The sequence below is a fragment of the Tachyglossus aculeatus genome, chromosome 21, assembly GCF_015852505.1.
Source record: "Tachyglossus aculeatus isolate mTacAcu1 chromosome 21, mTacAcu1.pri, whole genome shotgun sequence".
NCBI lineage: Eukaryota > Metazoa > Chordata > Mammalia > Monotremata > Tachyglossidae > Tachyglossus > Tachyglossus aculeatus.
In genome coordinates this window covers 10,305,563-10,326,707 of record NC_052086.1, presented here as the reverse complement: position 1 = coordinate 10,326,707, position 21,145 = coordinate 10,305,563, and the positions used below count along the sequence as shown (strand labels likewise).

Sequence of the window (21,145 nt, the reverse complement as noted above, 5' to 3'; positions counted from 1 at the left end):
TGGGAGCGGGGGAAGGGCCCCGCTCCTCCCTCCCCCTCTGCCCCGCCCCCTTTTTCCAGCTCCCGCCCACCTCTGAGGGACCGAGGGCCGCCATTGGACCGCCGCCGGGCTGAGGCAGCCAATAGGAGCGCGGGAAGGGCCCCGCTCCTCCCTCCCCCTCTGCCCCGCCCCCTTTTTCCCGCTCCCGCCCGCCTCTGAGGGGCCGAGGGCCGCCATTGGACCGCCGCCGGGCTGAAGCAGCCAATGGGAGCGCGGGAAGGGCCCCGCCCCGCCCCTCCTCGTGCCTCCTCCTCCCCCTGCCGCACCGTCGCCTCAGCGGACGAACTCTGCAGTCATTCATTTATTCCTATTTATTGGTCGCCTACTATGCTCAGAGCACTGTACTAAGCGCTGGGGAGAGGACGAGTCGTCCCCCCCAACACCAGGGTCCGGGGGGAACCCCGGCGGAGGCCGTTTGCCGCCTGGTTTCTCACCTTCCCTCTACACTCCTTTTCATCGATAACATCCGTGACGCCAATAGTCATGATAATAATCGATAATCCTCTTTTTTTATGGGTTTTGTGAAGCCCTGACTCTGGACTAAGCGCTGGGGGTAGATCCCCACACTGAGCCCCCTTTTTCCTCTCCTCCTCCCCATCTCCCCCTCCCTACCTCCTTCCCCTCCCCACAGCACCTGTACAGATGTTTGTCCAGATTTATTACTCTATTTTACTTGTACGTATTTACTATTTATTTTGTTAGTGATAATAATAATAATAATGGCATTTATTAAGCACTCACTATGTGCAGAGCACTGTTCTAAGCGCCGGGGAATTTACAAGGTGATCAGGTTGTCCCACGTGGGGCTCACAGTCTTCATCCCCATTTTACAGATGAGGGAACTGAGGCCCAGAGAAGTTAAGTGACTTGCCCAAAGTCACACAGTTGACAAGTGGTGGAGCCGGGATTTGAACCCATGACCTCTGACTCCAAAGCCCGTGCTTTTTCCACTGAGCCACGCTGCCATTATTATTATTATTATTACAGTGCTCCGCACTAGTAATCGCTCAATAAACACGACTGAATGAATCCAACCTAATGGGGTTGGCCGCAGTCCCTGGCCCACGTGGGACTCACAGTCTCCAGCCCCATTTTACCAATGAGGAAACTGAGGCCCAGAGATGTGAAGTGAGTCGCCCAAGGTCACACAGCAGACAATGGGCAGAACCGGGATTAGAACCCACGTCCAGGCCTGGGCTCTTGCTACTAGGCCACGCTGCTTCAGGGTAAGTCGATGGTGAGGAGTTTCTGTTTGATGCAGAGGTGGGTAATAATAACAATAATAATAATAATGATGGTATTTGTTAAGCGCTTACTATGTGCTGGGGAGGTTACAAGGTAATCAGGTTGTCTCACCGGGGGCTCACAGTTTTAGTCCCCATTTTCCAGATGAGGTAACTGAGGCCCAGAGAAGTGCAGTGACTTGCCCAAAGTCACAAAGCTGACAGTTGGCGGAGTGGGGATTTGAACCTGTGACCTCTGACTCCAAAGCGCGGGCTCTTTACACAGAGCCACGCTGCTTCTCAGCGTGGGTGGGCAACCACTGGAAGTTCTTGAGGAGAGGAGAAACATGGACTGAACGTTTATGTCGAAAAGTGATCCCGTCAGCAGGGTGAAGTGTGGACTGGAGTGGGGAGAAACAGGAGGTAGGGAGGCCAATGTGGAGGCTGATAGAGGCTGGACAAGACGAATCCTTGGATTAACGTGGCAGCAGCTTGAATGGGAAGAAAAGGGTGGATTTTAGCGATGCTGTGAAAATGGAACCGACGGGATTCGGTGTGATGAATACGTGGGTTGAATGAGGGAAAGGAGTCAAGGACAACGCCAAGGCTTGTGAGACAGGAGGGATGGTGGTGCCGTCTACAGTGACAGGAAAACCAAGGGGAGGCAGAGGTCGGGTGAGAAGATAAGGAATTCTGTTTTGGACGTGTTAAGTTTGAGGCGACCGGAGGACAGCCAAGTAGAGAGGTCTTGAAGACAGGAGGCGATGCGAGACTGCAGAGAGGGAGAGAGATCGGGGCTGGAGATGGAGATATTTGTATCATTCGCATAGAGGTGGTATTGAAGCCATGGGAGCGAATGAGTTCTCCAAGGGAGTGGGTGTGGATGGAGACTAGAAGGGGACCCAGAACTGACCCTGAGGGACCCTCACAGTTAGGGGGTGGGAGGCCGAGGAGGAGCCCGCCAAAGAGACCGAGCGGCCAGAGAGATAGGAGAACCAGGAGAGGACACGGTCAGTGAAGCCGAGGCTGGATAATGTTTCCAGGAGCAGGCGGTGGTCTTTGAAACTTCTCTGTTAAGCGTTTACTGGGTGCCAGGCTCTCTGCTAAGCACTGAGTAGACACAAGATAATCAGTTTGGACTTAGCCCATGTCCCACATGGGGCTTGCCATCTTAATCCCTACTTTATAGATGAGGGAACTGAGGCCCAGTGAAATGAAGTGACTTGTCCGAGTTCACACAGCAGAGAAATGACGGAGCTGGGATTAGAACCCAGGTCTTTTCAACTTCCAGGCCCGTGCTCTCTCTATGAGGCCACACTGCTTACTGTGTGCAGAGCGCGGCACTAAATGCTTGGAAGAGTACAAGCATTGTACTAAGCACTGGAGTAAGTACGAGATTATCAGGTACCATAAGGGACTCACAGTCTAGGGACTCACAACCCACATATTCATCACACCGGATCCCGTCGGTTCCATTTTCACAGTCTAGGAAGGGAGAACAAGGATTGAATCCCCACTTTGCAGACGGGGCACAGAGAAGTTGAGAGGGGCTCCTCCTCCTTGTCCAATCAATACATTGGATTATTATTTTTAATAATAATAATAGTGGTATTTGTTAAGCATTTATTATGTTCCAGGCGCTGTTCTAAGCATTGGGGTAGATACAGGATAACTGGGTTGGACACAATCCCTGTCCCACGTATGGCTCACAGTCTTAATTCCCATTTTGCAGATGAGGGAACCGAGGCCCAGAGGAAGCTAGAGACTCGCCCAAGATCACGCAGCAGGTATGTGACGGAACCAAGGTTGGAATCCAGGTCTTCCTGACTTCCAGCCCCATGCTCTATCCTCTAGGCTACCCCAGTGGGAGAACTTAGACCGTGAGCCCCATGTGAGACAGGGACTGTGTCCAACCAAATTAACTACCCATCCCAGCACTTAGAACAGTGTTTGACAGATAGTAGGAGCTTAACAAATGCCAAAAAAAAAAAATTAAGGAAGAATGTTCTGGTGGCATTATTAGAAATTCCAGCAAGGGAAGACTTTATCTAGGAGGGCCCCATGGCTCCCTGGATAACCGATGGCCCAGGCTCCATCCTTTAGGCCACACTGCTTCTCCAGAGAAGGGAAGACTTCCCTTCTTCCATTCTTGGCTCTGCCCCCTTATAGCGACATGGAGAGGGAGCTGGACTCAGGCATGCCACTGGGAACTGAGGCGAGGGTGTGGGGGGGGGAGCCCTCTGGCTCAGAGGAAGGTCAAAGGTCAATGGCATTCATCAATGCCTCCGGACTGGTTTGGGAGGTTGTATACAGGCAACCTCACCTGCCTCTTTCAGTGTGACCAGGCCAAAGGGCGTACGGGGCAACGAGCCTGGGCATGGGCACGTGCCCTGGGGGGACCAGCAGTCAGAGCCTGCCCACCCACCTGAGAGGGCTAGAGCATAGTGCATAGTATTTATTGAGCACCTACCGTGTGTGTGCAAGTAATTGTGGTACTTGTTAGGCGCTATCTATGAGTCAGGCACTGTTCTAAGCGCTGGGATAGATACGAGTTAATCAGGTGAGACCCAGCCTCGGCCGTTCTCTCACATTTTTAATTCCCATTTTCCAGATGAGGGAAATGAGGCCCAGAGAAGTGAAGTGACTTGCCTGAGGTCACACGGCGATCATGTGGCAGAGCCGGGATTAGATCTCGGGTCCTTCTGACTCCCGGGCCCGGGCTCCATACACAGTGCAGAGCACTGTGCCGAGTGCCGAGGGAGGAAAAAAAAATACACACAGTCCCTGGCCCGCCCTGGCCACTGGTTAGACTAGAACCAATCCAAGAACAAAGCTTATCTCACCGCCACCCAAGTGATTTATTATCCCGACCTTGGGGCCCTCGCCAAGGGTCAGCCCGGCGGGGTGATAATAATGATATTTGCGGCATTTGTTGAGCGGTTTCTGTGTGCCAACCATTGTACTAAAATTAGTCAAGCCAGACACAGTCCCTGACCCACATGGGGCTTATGGTCTAAGCAGGAGAGTGAACAGGTATCGAATCCTCATTTTACAGATGAGGAAACTGAGGCACAGAAAAGCGAAGCAACTTGCCAAGGGGGCCTGCGTAGTGGTGTTCAGAGTAAGGTAAGCGACATCATCCTTCAGTCAACTAACACTTGGGAACTTATTTGCACCCAGGGAAGGCTTGTTGGAGGAGGTGGGATTTAAGGAGGGATTAAAATGTGGGGAAAGCTGAGGTCCAGAGGGCATTCAATAAATTCCTTTATTACTATTGGTACTATTACCACTGTTACCACCACTATTATTAGTACTACTACTTTCATTTAATTCATTCATTCAATCATTCATTCATTCAGTCGCATTTATTGAGCGCTTACTGTGTGCAGAGCACTGTACTAAGCGCTTGGGAAGTACAAGTTGGCAACATATAGAGACGGTCCCTACCCAACAGTGGGCTCACAGTCTAGAAGGGGGAGACAGAGAACAAAACAAAACATATTAACAAAATAAAATAAATAGAATGAATATGTACAAATAAAATAGATAAATAGAGTAATAAATACGTACAAATATATATACAGGTGCTGTGGGGAAGGGAAAGAGGTAAGGGGGAGGAGGGGGAGAGGAAGGAGGGGGCTCAGTCTGGGAAGGCCTCCTGGAGAAGGTGAGCTCTCAGCAGGGCCTTGAAGGGAGGAAGAGAGCTAGCTTGGCGGATGGGCAGAGGGAGGGCATTCCAGGCCAGGGGGATGACGTGGGCTGGGGGTCGACGGCGGGACAGGCGAGAACGAGGCCTAACAGTGAAGAGATTAGCGGCAGAGGAGCGGAGGGTGCGGGCTGGGCTGTAGAAGAAGAGAAGGGAGGTGAGGTAGGAGGGGGCGACGGGATGGAGGGTCTTGAAGCCCAGGGTGAGGAGTTTCTGCCTGATGCGCAGGTTGATTGGTAGCCACTGGAGATTTCTGAGGAGGGGAGTAACATGCCCAGAGCGTTTCTGGACAAAGACAATCCGGGCAGCGGCCTGAAGTATGGATTGAAGTGGGGAGAGACACGAGGATGGGAGGGAGAGGAGGCTGATACAGTAGTCCAGACGGGATAGGATGAGAGTTTGAACGAGCAGGGTATCGGTTTGGATGGAGAGGAAAGGGCGAATCTTGGCAATGTTCCGGAGGTGAGACCGGCAGGTTTTGGTGACAACTTGGATGTGAGGGGTGAACGAGAGACTGGAGTCGAGGATGACACCAAGTTTGCGGGCTTGTGAGATGGGAAAGATGGTAGTGCCGTCAACAGTGATGGGAAAGTCAGGGAGAGGGCAGGGTTTGGGATCATCAATCATTTATTGAGCGCTTACTGTGTGCAGAGCATTGTACTAAGCGCTCCGGAGAGGATAATTCAGCAATAAACAGACGCATTCCCTGCGCACAATGAGCGGGGGAGACCGACATTAATATAAATAAAGAAAGAAAGAAATTACGATGTGGACATACGCGCTGTGGGGCTGGGGTGGGGAGAAGAACAAAGGGAGTGAGTCAGGGCGATGAAATAGGGAGTGGGAGAGAGGAAAAGGGGGGCTTAATCAGGGAAGGCCTCCTGGAGGAGATGTGATTTGGCTTTGAAGTCGGGGAGACTCATGGTCTGTCGGATTTGAGGTGGAGGGGCGTTCCAGGCCAGAGGCAGGATATGGGCGAGGGCTTGGTGGCAAGATTGGTGAGATGGAGGCACAGTGAGAAGGCTGGCATTAGAGCAACAGAGTTTGCAGGCTGGGTGATAGGAGGACAGTAGAGAAAGGGGGAGAGGAGGAGAAAAAGGAAGAAAATGAGGTGGGGAGGAGGAGGATGGAGAAGGGAAGAGAGGCAGGAAGAAGAGGAGGTTGGAGACGAAGGTGGAGAAGGAAAAGGAGGAGGAAGCGGAGAAGGAGGAAAAGGAGGAGGAGGAAAGAAGGGAGCAGAGAAAGGAAGAGGAGGAGGAGGAAGGGAGCAAGGTGATGGACTGCTTTAAAGATAATGATGAGGAGTTTTTGTACTTATACTACTACTGTGGCCACAACAACTACTACTACTAGAGAAGCAGCGTGGCGTAGTGGAAAGAGCCCGGGCTTGTGAGCCAGACATGGGCTCTAATCCTGGCTCCACACTTATCTGCTGTGTGACCTTGGGCCAGCCACTTTACTTCTCTGTGCCTCAGTTACCTCATCTGTAAAATAGGGATTAAGACTGTGAGCCCCACGTGGGACAACCTGATTAGTTGTTCTAAGCACTCAGGTTAGACAGGGCTTGGCACATAGTAAGCACTTAACAAATACCATAATTATTATTCATTGTTATGATCGTTATTACTACTACCACCTCTGCCTCCCCCTTCTAGACTGTGAGGCCACTGTTGGGTAGGGACTGTCTCTGTTGCTAACTTGTACTTCCCAAGCGCTTAGTACAGTGCTCTGCACGCAGTAAGCGCTCAATAAATACGATTGAATGAATGAATACAGTGGCAGGCCTGAACTCACCTCACACCACAGGTGTCTTCTCCCTTGGGCAGGACACTGGGGGAGGAGGGTGGGATTGGGGGTGGGAAGAGTCTTCCCTAAGCGGGTCACTGGGGTAGTGGAGGTGGGCAGGTGGGGGGCAGCGGGATCTCCAGTGAAGGCCCACTGAATCCAAATCCAGCGCCGTGGCAGAGCCGGGGGCGGTCTGAACCAGCTTGCCCAGGACCGTTAGAAATGAGGCAACGGTCTTAAAACAGGGGCTTCGGGGGGGCTGCGGGGTGGGGGATTCATCTGCTCTCCCCTTCCCCCATCTGGGGCCTTTCTACACTATGCCCCCTGGCCCAGACCTGCAGCTGCGTGCTGTCTCTGCTGCAGCGTGGCTCAGTGGAAAGAGCCCGGGCTTGGGAGTCAGAGGTCATGGGTTCAAATCCTGACCCCATCTGTGTGACTTTGGGCAAGTCACTTTTTTTTTTTAATGGCATTTATTAAGCGCTTACTATGTGCAAAGGACTTTTCTAAGCGCTGGGGAAGTTACAAGGTGATCAGGTTGTCCCACTGGGGGCTCACAGTCTGATCACCTTGTAACCTCCCCAGCGCTTAGAACAGTGCTTTGCATATAGTAAGCACTTAATAAATGCCATCATTATTATTGTTATTGTGGGACAGGGATTGTGTCTGACCTGATTTGCTTGTATCCACGGCACATAGTAAGTGCTTAACAAATAACACAATTATTATTATTATTATTATTGTTATTATTATTATTATCTGCTACCCTGCCATCCGGCCGCCTCTGCTGCTGTCTTGCCATGTACCGGCTCCTGATCCGGCGGCCCTCATCGTGGCCCCGTCTCCATGGCAACTCCAGGCTTGTTTATTTGCACAGGTTGGCACTACCTGCAGCCCAGCTGCGCAGGGGGGAGGGGCGCCCCGGTGCCCCCTTGGGACTCGTCGGCCTCTCTCCTGCCCAGCTCTGGGGACCAGGGCTTGGGTATTTAATCCCTTCTTGCTTCCTCCTCCTCCTCCTCCTTTTCCTTCTCCACCTTTGCCTCCCTCCTCTTCTTCTTCCTCCCTCTGCTCCCTTTCTTTCCTCCTCCTCCTTTTCTTCTTTCTCCTCTTCCTCCTTTTCCTTCTCCACCTTTGCCTCTGTCCTCCTCTTCTTCCTCCCTTCTCCCTCCTCCTGCTCCCCCACCTCATTTTCCTCCTTTTTCTCCTCTCCTTTCTTTTCTACCTTGGCTTCCCTTCTCCTCTTCCTCTCCTCCCTTCTCTTTCCTCCTCTGTCTCTCCTCCCTCATCCTTTTTCATTGTCGTATTCAGTGAGCACTTACAGTCCTCTTCCTCCTCCTTTTTCCTTATTTTCCTTCTCATTCATTCATTCTCTCATTCAATCGTATTTATTGAGCGCTTACTGTGTGCAGAGCACTGTACTAAGCGCTTGGGAAGTACAAGTGGGCAACATATAGAGACGGTCCCCACCCAAAAACGGGAACACTTTCTCCTCCTCCCTTACTTTCCTCCTCCTTTCACCCCCCACTCCCCGGCCCCTACCTGCTGTTCTCCTGTCCATCTTCGTCTCCCCATCTGCTGCCCCTCCACCTGCTCCTCTGTTTGACCTCACCCCCTCAGACCCCAGGCCCCGGGCCTGCCAGGAGACCAGTTGAGCCCCTCAGGTACCCTATGGGAATGGCATGGGGGGAAGGGGAGATGCGGGAGAGGCCAGTGGGAAGCCCAGAGTGATCAGCTCTGGACCCCGGAAGCCTGGACACACCCAAGTCCATCCCCTAGGAAGCGGCCCTGATGGAAGTGGGGGTCGGTCAGTGGGGAGGGTCTGTTTGGGGGGCAGGGAGAGTGGATTCGGGGGCATAGCTTGGTGTCAGGTGCCTTCTGGCCACCCACATTAGCTCCCGAGAAATCTGACCGGAAACGGCGCCTGCCAACCTTCCCTCCACTGATTATAATAATAATAATAATGATGATGGTATTTGATAAGAGCTCACTATGTGCCAAGCACTTAGGTAGTTGTCCCACAGTCTTAATCCTCATTTTACAGATGAGGTCACTGAGGCACAGACAAGTGAAGTGGCTTGCCCAAGCAGACAAGTGGCAGAGCCAGGATTAGAACTCACATCCTCTGATTCCCAAGCCCGTGCTCTTTCCATTAAGCCACCCTGCTTCTCATCGTATGCATTGATCGCTTACTGTGCGTAGAGCACTGTACTAAGCGCTTGGGAGGGTCCAGTAGAGCAATAAACACGTGCAAACGGAAAGAGCTTTCCCTCAAAAAACAAATCTTGCGCAATCTGTAACGTTCCTGTGATACCGATGAGGGGGAAAAGAAATTTCCGGCGTTCCTGCGTGGGATTTCTGTCCACGCTCCTGCTCCGGCCCCTCCCTGCTGCCATCTGGTCTCTGGACCTTCCCCCCCATCCCCACCGCCCCTTCCTACATCACCCTGAGCACCAAACACATCCCTGGCTCGGTGCCTGCGGACGCTGGGACCCCAGCGATCCGTCGGTCAGTCAGTCCGTTGGTACTTATTGAGCGCTCACTGGGCGAAGAGCCATGGGCTAAGCGCTCGAGAGAATCCAATACCACCGAGTTGGTAGACACGCTTCCCACCCACAAGGAGCTATTTTTTTCCGTGCCCACGGACTGCACCCATTTTTCCCTGTCTCTCGTTATGTACCGTGGGCACAGGGGGAAACAAGCGAGAGGGTGTGGATGGCTCTGGGCCAACCGTGCCCACTACTCAAGGGCAGGTGTTGCTGGCAGCTGAGCACCCCGGTCCCCTTTGAACCGTTGGCGTGTCTGAGCCTCGCTCTCCCGAGGGCCAGGAAAGGGGCACTGCCAATCAACCGATCGATCGCCGAATGGTATTTATTAAGCGCCTAGCACGAGCAGAGCCGGGCGAACACAATACTTGGAAGACATGCTCCCTTCCCTCAAGGATCTAGCAGGGGAGACCGACATGAAAATAAATTGCAGGTAGGAGGAAGACAGTGGGCTGTGAGTTAGTGCTTGTGTAGTCATTCATTCAGTCGTATTTATTGAGCGCTTACTGTGTGCAGAGCACTGTACTAAGCGCTTGGAATGTACAATTCGGCAACAGATAGAGACAGCGGGTGCGTTGGAACAGGGGTTTAGACAGGCAGAGAAAGACGTGCAGAAAGGCCGAACGCTAAGAAGCAGAGGACCCGGGTTCTAATCCCGACTCCGTTACTTGTCTGCTCTGGGATTTTGGGCAAGTCGCTCACCTTCTCTGTGCCTCAGTTACCTCATCTGTAAAATAGGGGTGAAGACGGTGATCCCCTGGTGGGTCACGGACTAGGTCCAACCCGATGAGCTCGTATCTACCCCCGCGTTCAGTACAGTGGCTGTCACAGAATCAGCGCTTAACAAACACCATAAAAAAAGGGGGCGATGGGAAGCAGTGGGTTCCCAAGTGCTCAGGTGGAGCAGGAGGGCGGGTGTGTAACCTGTCAAGATTAATCAGCCCTCTCGGAGAAGATAGGATTTCAGGAGAGCTTTGAAACTGGAGTAAAACTTGTGGGACCGTCTCTATATGTTGCCCATTTGTACTTCCCAAGCGCTTAGTACAGTGCTGTGCACACAGTAAGCGCTCGATAAATATAATTAAATGAATGGTGGATTTGAAAGGAGAGAGTGAAAGTGTACAGAGAATTCTCTGAGGCACACTCACAGCATCAACTGTTACAATCTCACTATTAGACACCCCGTTTTTTTTAAAAAAAATGGTATTAAAATATCAGACCCCACATGGGGCTCATAATCTAAGTAGGAGGGAAATAGGGTATTGACTCCCCATTTTGCAGATGAGGGAACTGAGGCACAGAGAAGTTAAACGACTTGCCCAAAGTCACCCAGCAGGTAGTGGCGGCTCTGGGTCTTAGAACTCATGCCCTCTGACTCCCAAACCCGGGCTGTCTTCACCACCAGGCCACACTGCTTTCAATGGTGCCTTCTTGAAATACGAAGAGCAATTACATATCTATGTCTACACACATGTATGTTTAAATATATCAATCCATCAGTTATTGAGTGCTTACTGTGTGCAGAGCACTGTACTAAGAGCTGGGGAGAATCCAATCCGATCGAGTCGGTAGAGGTGATCTGAGGGAGGGGGGAAGCAGACAATGAAATAAATCATCATCATCATCAATCGTATTTATTGAGCGCTTACTATGTGCAGAGCACTGTACTAAGCGCTTGGGAAGTACAAATTGGCAACAGTAATAATATGCCTGGTATGAGTGATATATATGATTAGTCAAGTTATAGCTGACATACTTCAGCTTAATTAGCATTTTACCTGTAATCTAATGAGACTGAAAGAGTTGAGGACTACTTCTCTGCCTTTGAAGGCATCACATAAATTATTGTAAATTTCTCTTGATCAGATGAAAGACAAACATTTTAAGAAAATCGGGGGAAATGGCAGAGTTTAAGGAGTAAGTAAGTGCTTTGGGGCTGGGGATGGGTTGAATATCATGGGCTTTAAGGGGACGGAGCCCCACAACAGGGAGGGTGAAGAGGAGAAGAGAGGAATGAGTCAGGGAACAGCTCTTGGAGGAGATGCGATATTTAGGGGGGCTTTGAAGGTGGGGAGAGTAATCAATCATCTGTAGGGTATGAAGGGGGAGGGCCAGAGGGAGGTCGTAGGCGAGGGGTCGGCGGCGAGACCGAGGAGATGGAGATACAAACAGTAGGTTGGCGTTAGGGTTGGAGTGTAAGGGCTGGTTTGGAGTAGGAGAGTAGCGAGGCGAAGTAGGAGGAGGAGAGCTAATACGGGCCTTAAAGATGACGGTAAAAAGTTTCTGTTTGATGTGTAGGTGGATGGGCAATTGCTGGAGCGATGGGCAATTGAGGAGCGGGGAAACACGGCCCGAACGATTTTCTAGGAAAATGATCGGGTAACAGACGAAGTAAAGACTCGACTGGGGAGAGACAGGAGGCAGGGAGGCCAGCGAGGAGGCTGATGTGGTAATCATCATAATAATAATGGTATTTGTTAAGTGCTTACTATGTGCCAAGCACTGTTTTAAGCACTGGGGTAGATACAAGGTAATTAGGTTGTCCCACGTGGGGCTCACGGTCTTCATCCGTATTTTCAGAGGAGGGAACTGAGGCCCAGAGAAGTGAGGTGACTTGCCCGAAGTCACACAGCAAACGAGAGGCGAAACCGGGATTAGAACCCACGTCCTCTGACTCCCAAGCCTGTGTTCTTGCCACTGAGCCATGCTGCTTCTCTTCTCCCAGGCAGGATAGAATAAAATGCTGGGGTTAACCTGGTCGTGGTTTGGATGGAGAAGAAAGGGCAAATTTTAGCAATGTTGTGAAGGTAGAACTGACAGGATTTCACGAAGGATTGAATATGGGGGTTGAATGAGAGCGAGGAGTCCAGGGTAATGCCAAGGTTACGGGGTTGTGAGACAGGAAGGATAGTGGTGGTGTCTACAGCGATGAGAGAGTCAAGGGGAGTCAAGGGTTTGGGTGGAAAGATGATGAGTTCTGTGTTGGACGTGTTAAGTTTGAGGTGTCGGCGGGACATCCAAGTAGAGATATCCAGAGGGCAGGAGGAAATACGGGGTTTCGGAGCGGGAGAGAGAGCAGGGCGGGAGATGGACATTCGGGAATCATCCGCAGAGAATTGAAGCCATGGGAGCGATTGAGTTCTCCAAGGGAGTGGGTGTCGACGGAGAAGAGAAGGGGACCCGGAACTGAACCTTGAGGGACCCTCACAGTTAGGGGGTGGGAGGCAGAGAAACCCAGCATGGCTCAGTGGAAAGAGCCCGGGCTTGGGAGTCAGGGGTCATGGGTTCCCAGCTCTGCCACTTGTCAGCTGTGTGACCTTGGGCAAGCCACTTCACTTCTCTGTGCCTCAGTTACCTCATCTGGAAAATGGGGATTAAGACTGTGAGCCCCCCGTGGGACAACCTGATCACCTTGTATCCCCCCCAGTGCTTAGAACAGTGCTTCACACATAGTAAGCGCTTAACAAATACCATCATCATCATCATTATTATTAAACCCGCTCAAGTCCCTGGAGAGGGACGGCAAACACACAGGCCATCTTGGCCCGACACGGCTGCCTTGATTTACGTCCACGGAGAGCAGAAGGGTCCAAGGAGCGGCTGCTAGTACAGTGCTCTGCACATAGTAAGCGCTCAATAAATACGATTGATGATGGCCGGGGAGGGCTGGGCTGATCCTGGTCTGAGCTTCTAGACTGTCAGCTCCTTGGGGGCAGGAAATGTATCCATTTGATTTTCTATCGTACTCTCCCACATGCTTTGCACCGTAAAAAATAGAGAAGCAGCGTGGCTCAGTGGCAAGAGCCCGGGCTTGGAAGTCAGAGGACGTGGCTTCTAATCCCGGCTCCGCCACTCATCTGCTGTGTGACCTTGGTCAAGTCACTTCTCGTCAGCGTGACTTAATGGAAGGAGCACGGGCCTCAGTTCCCTCATCTGTAAAACGGGGATGAAGACTGTGACCCCCCCCCCCCCCCCCATGTGGGACAAACTGATTACCTTGTATCTACCCCAGGGCTTAGAACAGCGCTTTGCACATAGTAAGCGCTTAACAAACTCCATCATTATTATTCTAAATACGATTGAATGAATGGGCGGGCCTTCCTGGGGTTGCCAGAATGCCCCCCCCCTCAGCAAGCTGGAGGCTCAGATTCCTCCTCCTCCTCCTCATCAATCGTATTTATTGAGCGCTTACTGTGTGCAGAGCACTGTACTAAGCGCTTGGGAAGTACAAGTTGGCAACATGTAGAGACAGTCCCTACCCAATAGTGGGCTCACAGTCTAAAAGGGGGAGACAGAGAACAAAACCAAACATACTAACAAAATAAAATAAATAGGATAGATATGTACAAGTAAAATAAATAAATAAATAAATAGAGTAACAAATATGTACAAACATATATACATATATACAGGTGCAGTGGGGAAGGGAAGGAGGTAAGATGGGGGGGATGGAGAGGAGGATGAGGGGGAGAGGAAGGAAGGGGCTCATTAGGGACCCCCAAAGAGGGGAGGGACCCTGGCCATTTTGTCCCCCGGTGTGGTCCCCGAGGAATGCACTGCCCACTCCAGACCCAAGTTTTGGGGGTTGTCACTGTTGGGGGAACCTGTGCTTTACACACCTACACACACACACACACACACTCAAGTGATGATAGTAATAGTGATAATGGCATTTGTTAAACGCTTACTATGTGCGAAGCACTGTCCTAAGCGCCGAGGGGAATACAAGGTGATCAGGTTGTCCCACGTGGGGCTCACAGTCTTAATCCCCATTTTATAGATGAGGGAACTGAGGCACAAGAGAAGTCAAGTGACTTGCCCACAGTCACCCAGCCGACAGTTGGCAAAAGTGGGATTAGAACCCATGACCTCTGACTCCCAAGCCTGGGCTCTTTCCACTGAGCCACGCTGGATGATGACAATGATGATGATGGTATTTGTTAAGTGAGCCCACTGTTGGGTAGGGACTGTCTCTATATGTTGCCAACTTGTACTTCCCAAGCGCTTAGTCCAGTGCTCTGCACACAGTAAGCGCTCAATAAATACGATTGATTGATTGATTGATTAAGTGCTTACTATGTACCAAGCACTGTTCTAAGTGCTGGGGTAGACACAAGGTAATCAGGTTGTCCACGTGGGGCTCACAGCAAGTGCGAGGAGATGAGAGGGCAGGCTGGTTGTGGGCAGGGAATGGGTCTGTTTATTGTTGTACTGGACTCTCTCCCAAGCGCTTAATCCAGGGCTCTGCACACAGTAAGTGCTCAATAAATATAACTGAATGAATGAAGGGACAGGTTGAAAGATAGAAGGGGGAGACGGGGACTGGGGGCTGCGGGAATATCTAGGGGACAGGACTGTATCAGGTGTCCGGTGGGGAGGAATCCAGGGGACAGGACTATATTGGGGTGCCCGGGGTGGAGGAAACCAGGGGTCAGGGCTATATGGGGGTGTTTGGGGGGAGGGAATCCAGGGGACAGGACTATATGGGGGTGTCTGGGGGGGAATCCAGGGGGCAGGACTATATCGGGGTGTCTGGGGGGGAGTCCAGGGGACAGGACTGTATGGGGGTGTTGGGGGGGAATCCAGGGGGCAGGACTCTATGGGGGTATCTCGGGGGGGAATCCAGGGAGCAGGACTGTATGGGAGTGTCTGGGGAGGAGGAAATCCAGGGGACAGGACTATATGGGGGTGTCTGGGGGGGAATCCAGGGGGCAGGACTGTATGGGAGTGTCTGGGGAGGAGGAAATCCAGGGGACAGGACTATATGGGGGTGTCTGGGGGGGAATCCAGGAGGCAGGACTATATGGGGGTGTCTGGGGAGGAGGAAATCCAGGGGACAGGACTATATGGGGGTGTCTGGGGGGGAATCCAGGAGGCAGGACTATATGGGGGTGTCTGGGGGGAGGAAATCCAGGGGACAGGACTATATGGGGGTGTCTGGGGGGGAATCCAGGGGGCAGGACTATATGGGGGTACCTGGGGGGACTAAATGGGGGTGTCTCGGGGGGGAATCCAGGGGGCAGGACTATATGGGGGTGTCTTGGGGGGGGGAAATCCAGGATGCAGGACTATATGGGGGTGTCTTGGGGAAGGAAATCCAGGGGGCAGGACCATATGGGGGTGTCTGGGGGGGAATCCAGGCGGCAGGACTATATGGGGGTACCTAGGAGTGGTGGTCCAGGGGGCAGGACTAAATGGGGGTGTCTGGGGGGGAATTCCAGGGGGCAGGACTAAATGGGGGTGTCTGGGGGGGAATTCCAGGGGGCAGGACTATATGGGGGTGTGTAGGGGGGAAATCCAGGGGACAGGACTGTATGGGGGTGTCTGGGGGGAGGAAATCCAGGGCACAGGACAACATGGGGGTGCCCAGGGGGTGGTGGTGGAGGGGACAGGACTATGGGGGGGCCCGAGGGGAGGGGGCCTGCAGCGGGGTCTGGGGGCGGGGCCGGATGGGGGCGGGCCCTTCGGGGGGCGGGGGGCTGGGGGCGGGCAGAGTCCGTCTCCTGGTGGCCGGGCACGGGCCGCTCCTCCGCCGCCGTCTCCCCGACCCCCGACCCCCCTCCGGGGGTCCCTCCCCCCTCCCCATTGCAGAGACCGGTAAACTGAGGCTCCCGGAGGCCCGGCCCAGGACGGCGGCCACCACCGGATCCCAGGTGGGTACAACCCCGGGGACCCCCGCCGCCCCCAACCCTCCGGGCTCTCAATAAACACCGTGATGATGATGAGTATTTATTAATAATAGTCAGAAAAATGATGATGGGATTCGGTAAGCGCTTCCTATGTGCGAAGCACTGTACTAAGCGCTGAATAATTCCTCTCCCAGGCGCTTAGCCCAGTGCGAAGCACCCACTAAGCGCTCAACAAATACGCTGATGATTATCATTTAATAAAAATAGTCGTAATAATAACCCCAGTGCCATTCATTCATTGACTCAGGCGTGTTGAGCGAGCGCCGACTGGGTGCCAAGCACTGGTCTAAGCGCTCCCCCCGCCCCTCGGCCCGCGCCCCTTTACCTCCTGTGCGAAACGCTCTGCAGCTCCGTTTCGCAGCCGGGAAGACTGAGGCTCAAGGGTGTGGCGTGGGTCGTTCCTGCGTGTCGTATTTATTGAGCGCTTTTATGATGATGGTGATTATTGTTAATCGTATTCGTTGAGTGCTTACTGGGTGCAGAGCGCCGTACTGAACGTTTTTATTATTAATCGTATTCACTGAGCGCTTACTGGGTGCGGAACGCTGTACTGAGCGTTTTTATTATTACTATTAGTAGTAATCGTATTTATTGAGCGCTTACTGGGTGCAGAGCACTGGACTGAGCGCTTGGGAGAGGACAGTGCAATACGATTCATCCTCGTCCCCCCTAATTTCTCCCTCCCCCTCCCCAGCCTCAATCAATCAATCAACCGTATTTACTGAGCACTCACAATTTGCAGAGCACTGTACTAAGCGCTCGGGAGAGAATGATACAATACGATTTATCCTCGTCCCCCCTCCTCCCTGCCTCAGCCCCCTTCCTCAGCCCCCTACCCCGGCCTCAATCAATCCAACAGCGGTTTTTATCGATCGCTCACTATTTACAGATCACTGTACTAAGCTCTTGGGAGAGGATAACACAGCAGAATTAGCCGACCGGTTCAACCGCCTGCCCCCGGACCACTGGCCCAGCCCCCCTGGACTGCTTTGAGTCAGCACCCCCCCACCCCCTTTTAGACCGTGAGCCCACTGTTGGGTAGGGACTGTCTCTATATGTTGCCAACTTGTACTTCCCAAGCGCTTAGTCCAGTGCTCTGCACCCAGTAAGCGCTCAATAAATACGATTGATGAGGATGATGATGAAGAATAATAATAATTTTGGTGTGTGTTAAGCGCTTACTATGTGCCAAGCACTGTTCTAAGCGCTGGGGGAGATTCAAGGTGATCAGGCTGTCCCACCTGGGGCTCACAGTCTTCATCCCCATTTTCCAGATGAGGCCACTGAGGCCCAGAGAAGTGACTTGCCCAGAGTCACCCAGCGGATAAGTGGCGGAGGCGGGATTAGAAGCCATGACCTCTGACTCCCAAGCCCGGGCTCTTTCCACTGAGCCACGCTGCTTCTTCTGGTTGGGGGGCGGGGGACGTTGGATGGGTTTCCCCAATCTACCGGCCCTCCCCTCCCCTCCCCAGCCCCAGCTCCCACCTCCCCAAAACCTGGCCCCCGGGCGTGGGGAGTGGGGAGGGGGGTGGTCAGGGTCCTACAGCGCCCGAGCCCCCTCCCCACAGGCCCTGCCCTTGCCAGGCACGACTCTGACTCTTTGCCCACCCCTAGGCACACACACACACACACACACACACACACACACACACGCCCACGCCCACCCACCCACCCAAAATTTGGCAGGAGGGGCAGAGCCTGGGGGGTGGACACATGTACACACACACACACACACAAGCGATCATACGTGCATACATTCATTCATTCATTCATTCAGTCGTATTTATTTGAGCCCCTTCCTTCCTCTCCCCCTCGTCCCCCTCTCCATCCTCCCCATCTTACCTCCTTCCCTTCCCCACAGCACCTGTATATATGTATATATGTTTGTGCATATTTATTTCTCTATTTATTTATTTATTTTACTTGTACATATCTATTCTGTTTATTTTATTTTGTTAGTATGTTTGGTTTTGTTCTCTGTCTCCCCCTTTTAGACTGTGAGCCCACTGGTGGGTAGGGACTGTCTCTATATGTTGCCAATTTGTACTTCCCAAGCGCTTAGTCCAGTGCTCTGCACAGAGTAAGCGCTCAATAAATACGATTGATGATGATGATCCGGGGTGGTCTCCTCCACTGAAGGGGTTCCGGCCAACTTTTGGAGTTTCCCGGGGGGATTTCTTGTCAGGCCACTGAAGTCGGCGAGGCGAACGCTGTTTCGTCGCCTCGGCTGGTGTGGGAGGAAGCGGAAGGGGGCTCGTGAGGAGCAGATGGGTCCATAAACAGTTTCCAAGAGACCCAGTGGACAAGGTGGTTGGCCAGTTTGGGATCTGTCTATACGGCTGCTGGTTTCATTTCTCCGTAATCCTGCCACGGGGGAAGGGCTGACCGGGTTGTTGGGATGAGGGGGCGCGGTGGAATGGGGGACAGCTATCACCCCCTTCTCCCCTGCCATCCATCCCATTTTCAAGCTCCCTGTGGGCACGGAACGTGTCTCTCCATTCTGTTGTAGTGGAGGCTCCCAAGCGGTGTGGCCTAGTGGATAGAGCACAGGCCTGGGGAGTCAGAAGGACCCGGGTTCTAATCCTGGCTCTTCCACTTGTCCTTCATGTGTCCTTGGGTGAGTCACTTCTCTTTGCCTCAGTTACCTCATCCGTAAAATGGCGATTAAGACTGTGCGCTCCATGGGGGACAGGGACTGTGTCCAACCCAATTTGCTTATATCCACCCCAGCGCTTAGTAATAATGATAGCATTTGTTAAGTGCTTACCATGTGCCAAGCACTGTTCTAAGCACTGGGGGAGATACAAGGTAATCAGGGTGCCCCACATGGGGCTCACAGTCTTAATCCCCATTTTACAGATAAGGTAGCTGAGACACCGAGCAGTGAAGTGACTTGCCCAAAGTCACACAGCTGACAAGTGGCTGAGCCAGGATTAGAACCCGTGACCTCTGACTCCCAAGCACGGGCTCCTTCCACTGAGCCACGCCGCTTCTCCTCAGTACAGTGCCTGGCGCATAGTAAATAAGTGCTTAACGAATACCGCAAGTATTATTATCATTAATAATAGTAATAATTATCCATCGTATTTATTGAGCACTTAATGCGCTTGGGAGGGAACAGTGTGACAGAGTTGATAGACACGTTCCCTGCCCACAAGGAGCTTACAGTCTAGAGGGAGAGACATTAAATAAATAAATTATGGATATATACATAAGTGCTTTGGGTCTGAGGGAGGGGTGAATAGAGGGAACAAATCCAAGTGCGAGGGCAGTGGAGCAGGAGGAAATGGGGGCTTAGGTGGGGAAGAACTTTTGAGGAGATGGGCCTTCAGTACAGCTTTGAAGATGGGGAGAGTCATCGTCCGTCGGATGTGATCAGAGAGGTCGTTCCGTGCCAGAGGAAGGATATTGGGTCGGCGGCGAGATAGATGAGATCGAGCAACGGTGAGTAGGTTGCCATTAGAGGACCCAAGTGTGCGGGCTGGGTTGGAGTAAGAGAGTAGTGAGGTGAGAGGAGGGGGCAAGGGGATTGACTGCTTTAAAGCCGACGGTGAGGAGTGTCTGTTCACTGCAGAGGTGGAATTTCTTGGGGAAACATGGCCAGAACGTTTTTGTAGGAAAATGATCCGGGCAGCAGAGTGCCGTGTGGACTGGAGTGGGGAGAGACAGGAGGCCGGGAGGTCAGCAAGAAGGCTGAGGCGGCAATCCGGGCGGGATAGGATGAGTGACGGGATTAACGTGGTCACGGTTTGGATGGAGAGGAAAGAGCCGATTTAAGTGAAGTTGTGAACGTTGAGCCGGCAAGAGTTCATGACAGATTGAATCTGTGGGTTGAATGAGAGATGATCGGAGGATGACAACAAGGTTGTGTGACGGGGAGGAGGGTGGGGATGGGAAAGTCAGGAGAAGGACAGGGAAGATCCGGAGTTCTGTTTTGGACATGTTAAGTTGGAGGGGGCAGGAGGACATCCAAGTAGAGAGGTCTTGAAGGCAGGAAGAAATGCGAGACTGCAGAGAAGGGAGAGAGATCAGAGCTGGAGAAAAGATATTTGAGAATCAGTGATTGAGTCCACTTTATTTTTTATTACATTTGTTAGGCGCTTACTATGTGTCAGGCACTGGGATAGATAATAATAATAATAGTAATGGTATTACTATGTGCCAAGCACTGTTCTAAACACTGGGAGGGATACAAGGTAATCAGGTTGTCCTACGTGGGGCTCACAGTCTCAAGTCCCCATTTTACAGGTGAGGTACCTGAGGCCCAGAGAAGTTAAGTGACTTGCCCAAAGTCACCCAGCAGACAAGTGGCATTAGAACCCATGACCTCTGACTCCCAAGCCCGGGCTCTTTCCACTGAGCCAAGCTGCTTCTCTACAAGCTAATCAGACTGGACACGGTCCACGTCCCTTATGGGGGTCCTAGGCTTAATCCCCATTTTACAGATGAGGTAACTGAGGCCCAGAGAAGTGAAGTGATTTACCCAAGTCACCCAGCAGACAAGTGGCGAAGCAGGGATTAGAACCCAGGTCCTCTGACTCCCAGGCTGTGATCTATTCACTAGACCACGCTGCTTCTTATTCTCCCAGGACTATTAATTCCTGTCTTTTCTCTTTATAAATCATTTCGATCTGCCAACTCTGCCCAGGGTCAGCTACTGAAGGGTTGGAACACCAATCTCTCCTCTGCTCTGCCCTCACCTTCAAGTGCCCAAGAAAGACCGTCAATTGCTTGAGTGGAGAAACTCAATAAATGGGAGAAGCAGCAGGGCGCAGTGGATAGGCCCAGGAGTCAGAAGGGAATGGGTTCTAATCCCAGCTCCGCCACTTGTCTGCTGGGTGACTTTGGGCCAGTCACTTTACTTTCCTTGGCCTTAGTTCCCTCATCTGTGAAATGGGGATTAAGACCGTGAGCCCTCTGTGGGACAGGGACCGTGTCCAACCCCGGTTATCTTTTATCTATCCTAGCACTTAGAACAGTGCCTAGTACACAGTAAGCGCTTAACAAATACCATTATTATCATTATTATGCCTTTTATTGATTGGACAAGGGGGTGCTGTCCTCTGATGGCTCAATTAATCGATTGGATCACCCAAAGTGGTCTTGAGAGGTCCTGTCGATGGGCATACCCCCCCCTTTTTCCTCTTCTCCCACTTCCTTCTG

General features: G+C 52.3%; 1 protein-coding gene across 2 annotated transcripts in view; it reads left to right on the top strand.

Annotated features, from left to right (window-relative positions):
* The first annotated feature begins 15,820 nt into the window (after positions 1-15,820).
* The window catches only part of BAIAP3 (BAI1 associated protein 3), a 42,873-nt gene continuing 37,548 nt past the window's right edge, over positions 15,821-21,145 (top strand). For both annotated transcript variants that reach the window (XM_038762521.1, XM_038762520.1), the window contains exon 1: positions 15,821-15,946. The gene's annotated coding sequence lies outside the window, so the exon portion shown is untranslated. The remainder of the gene's footprint in view (positions 15,947-21,145) is intronic.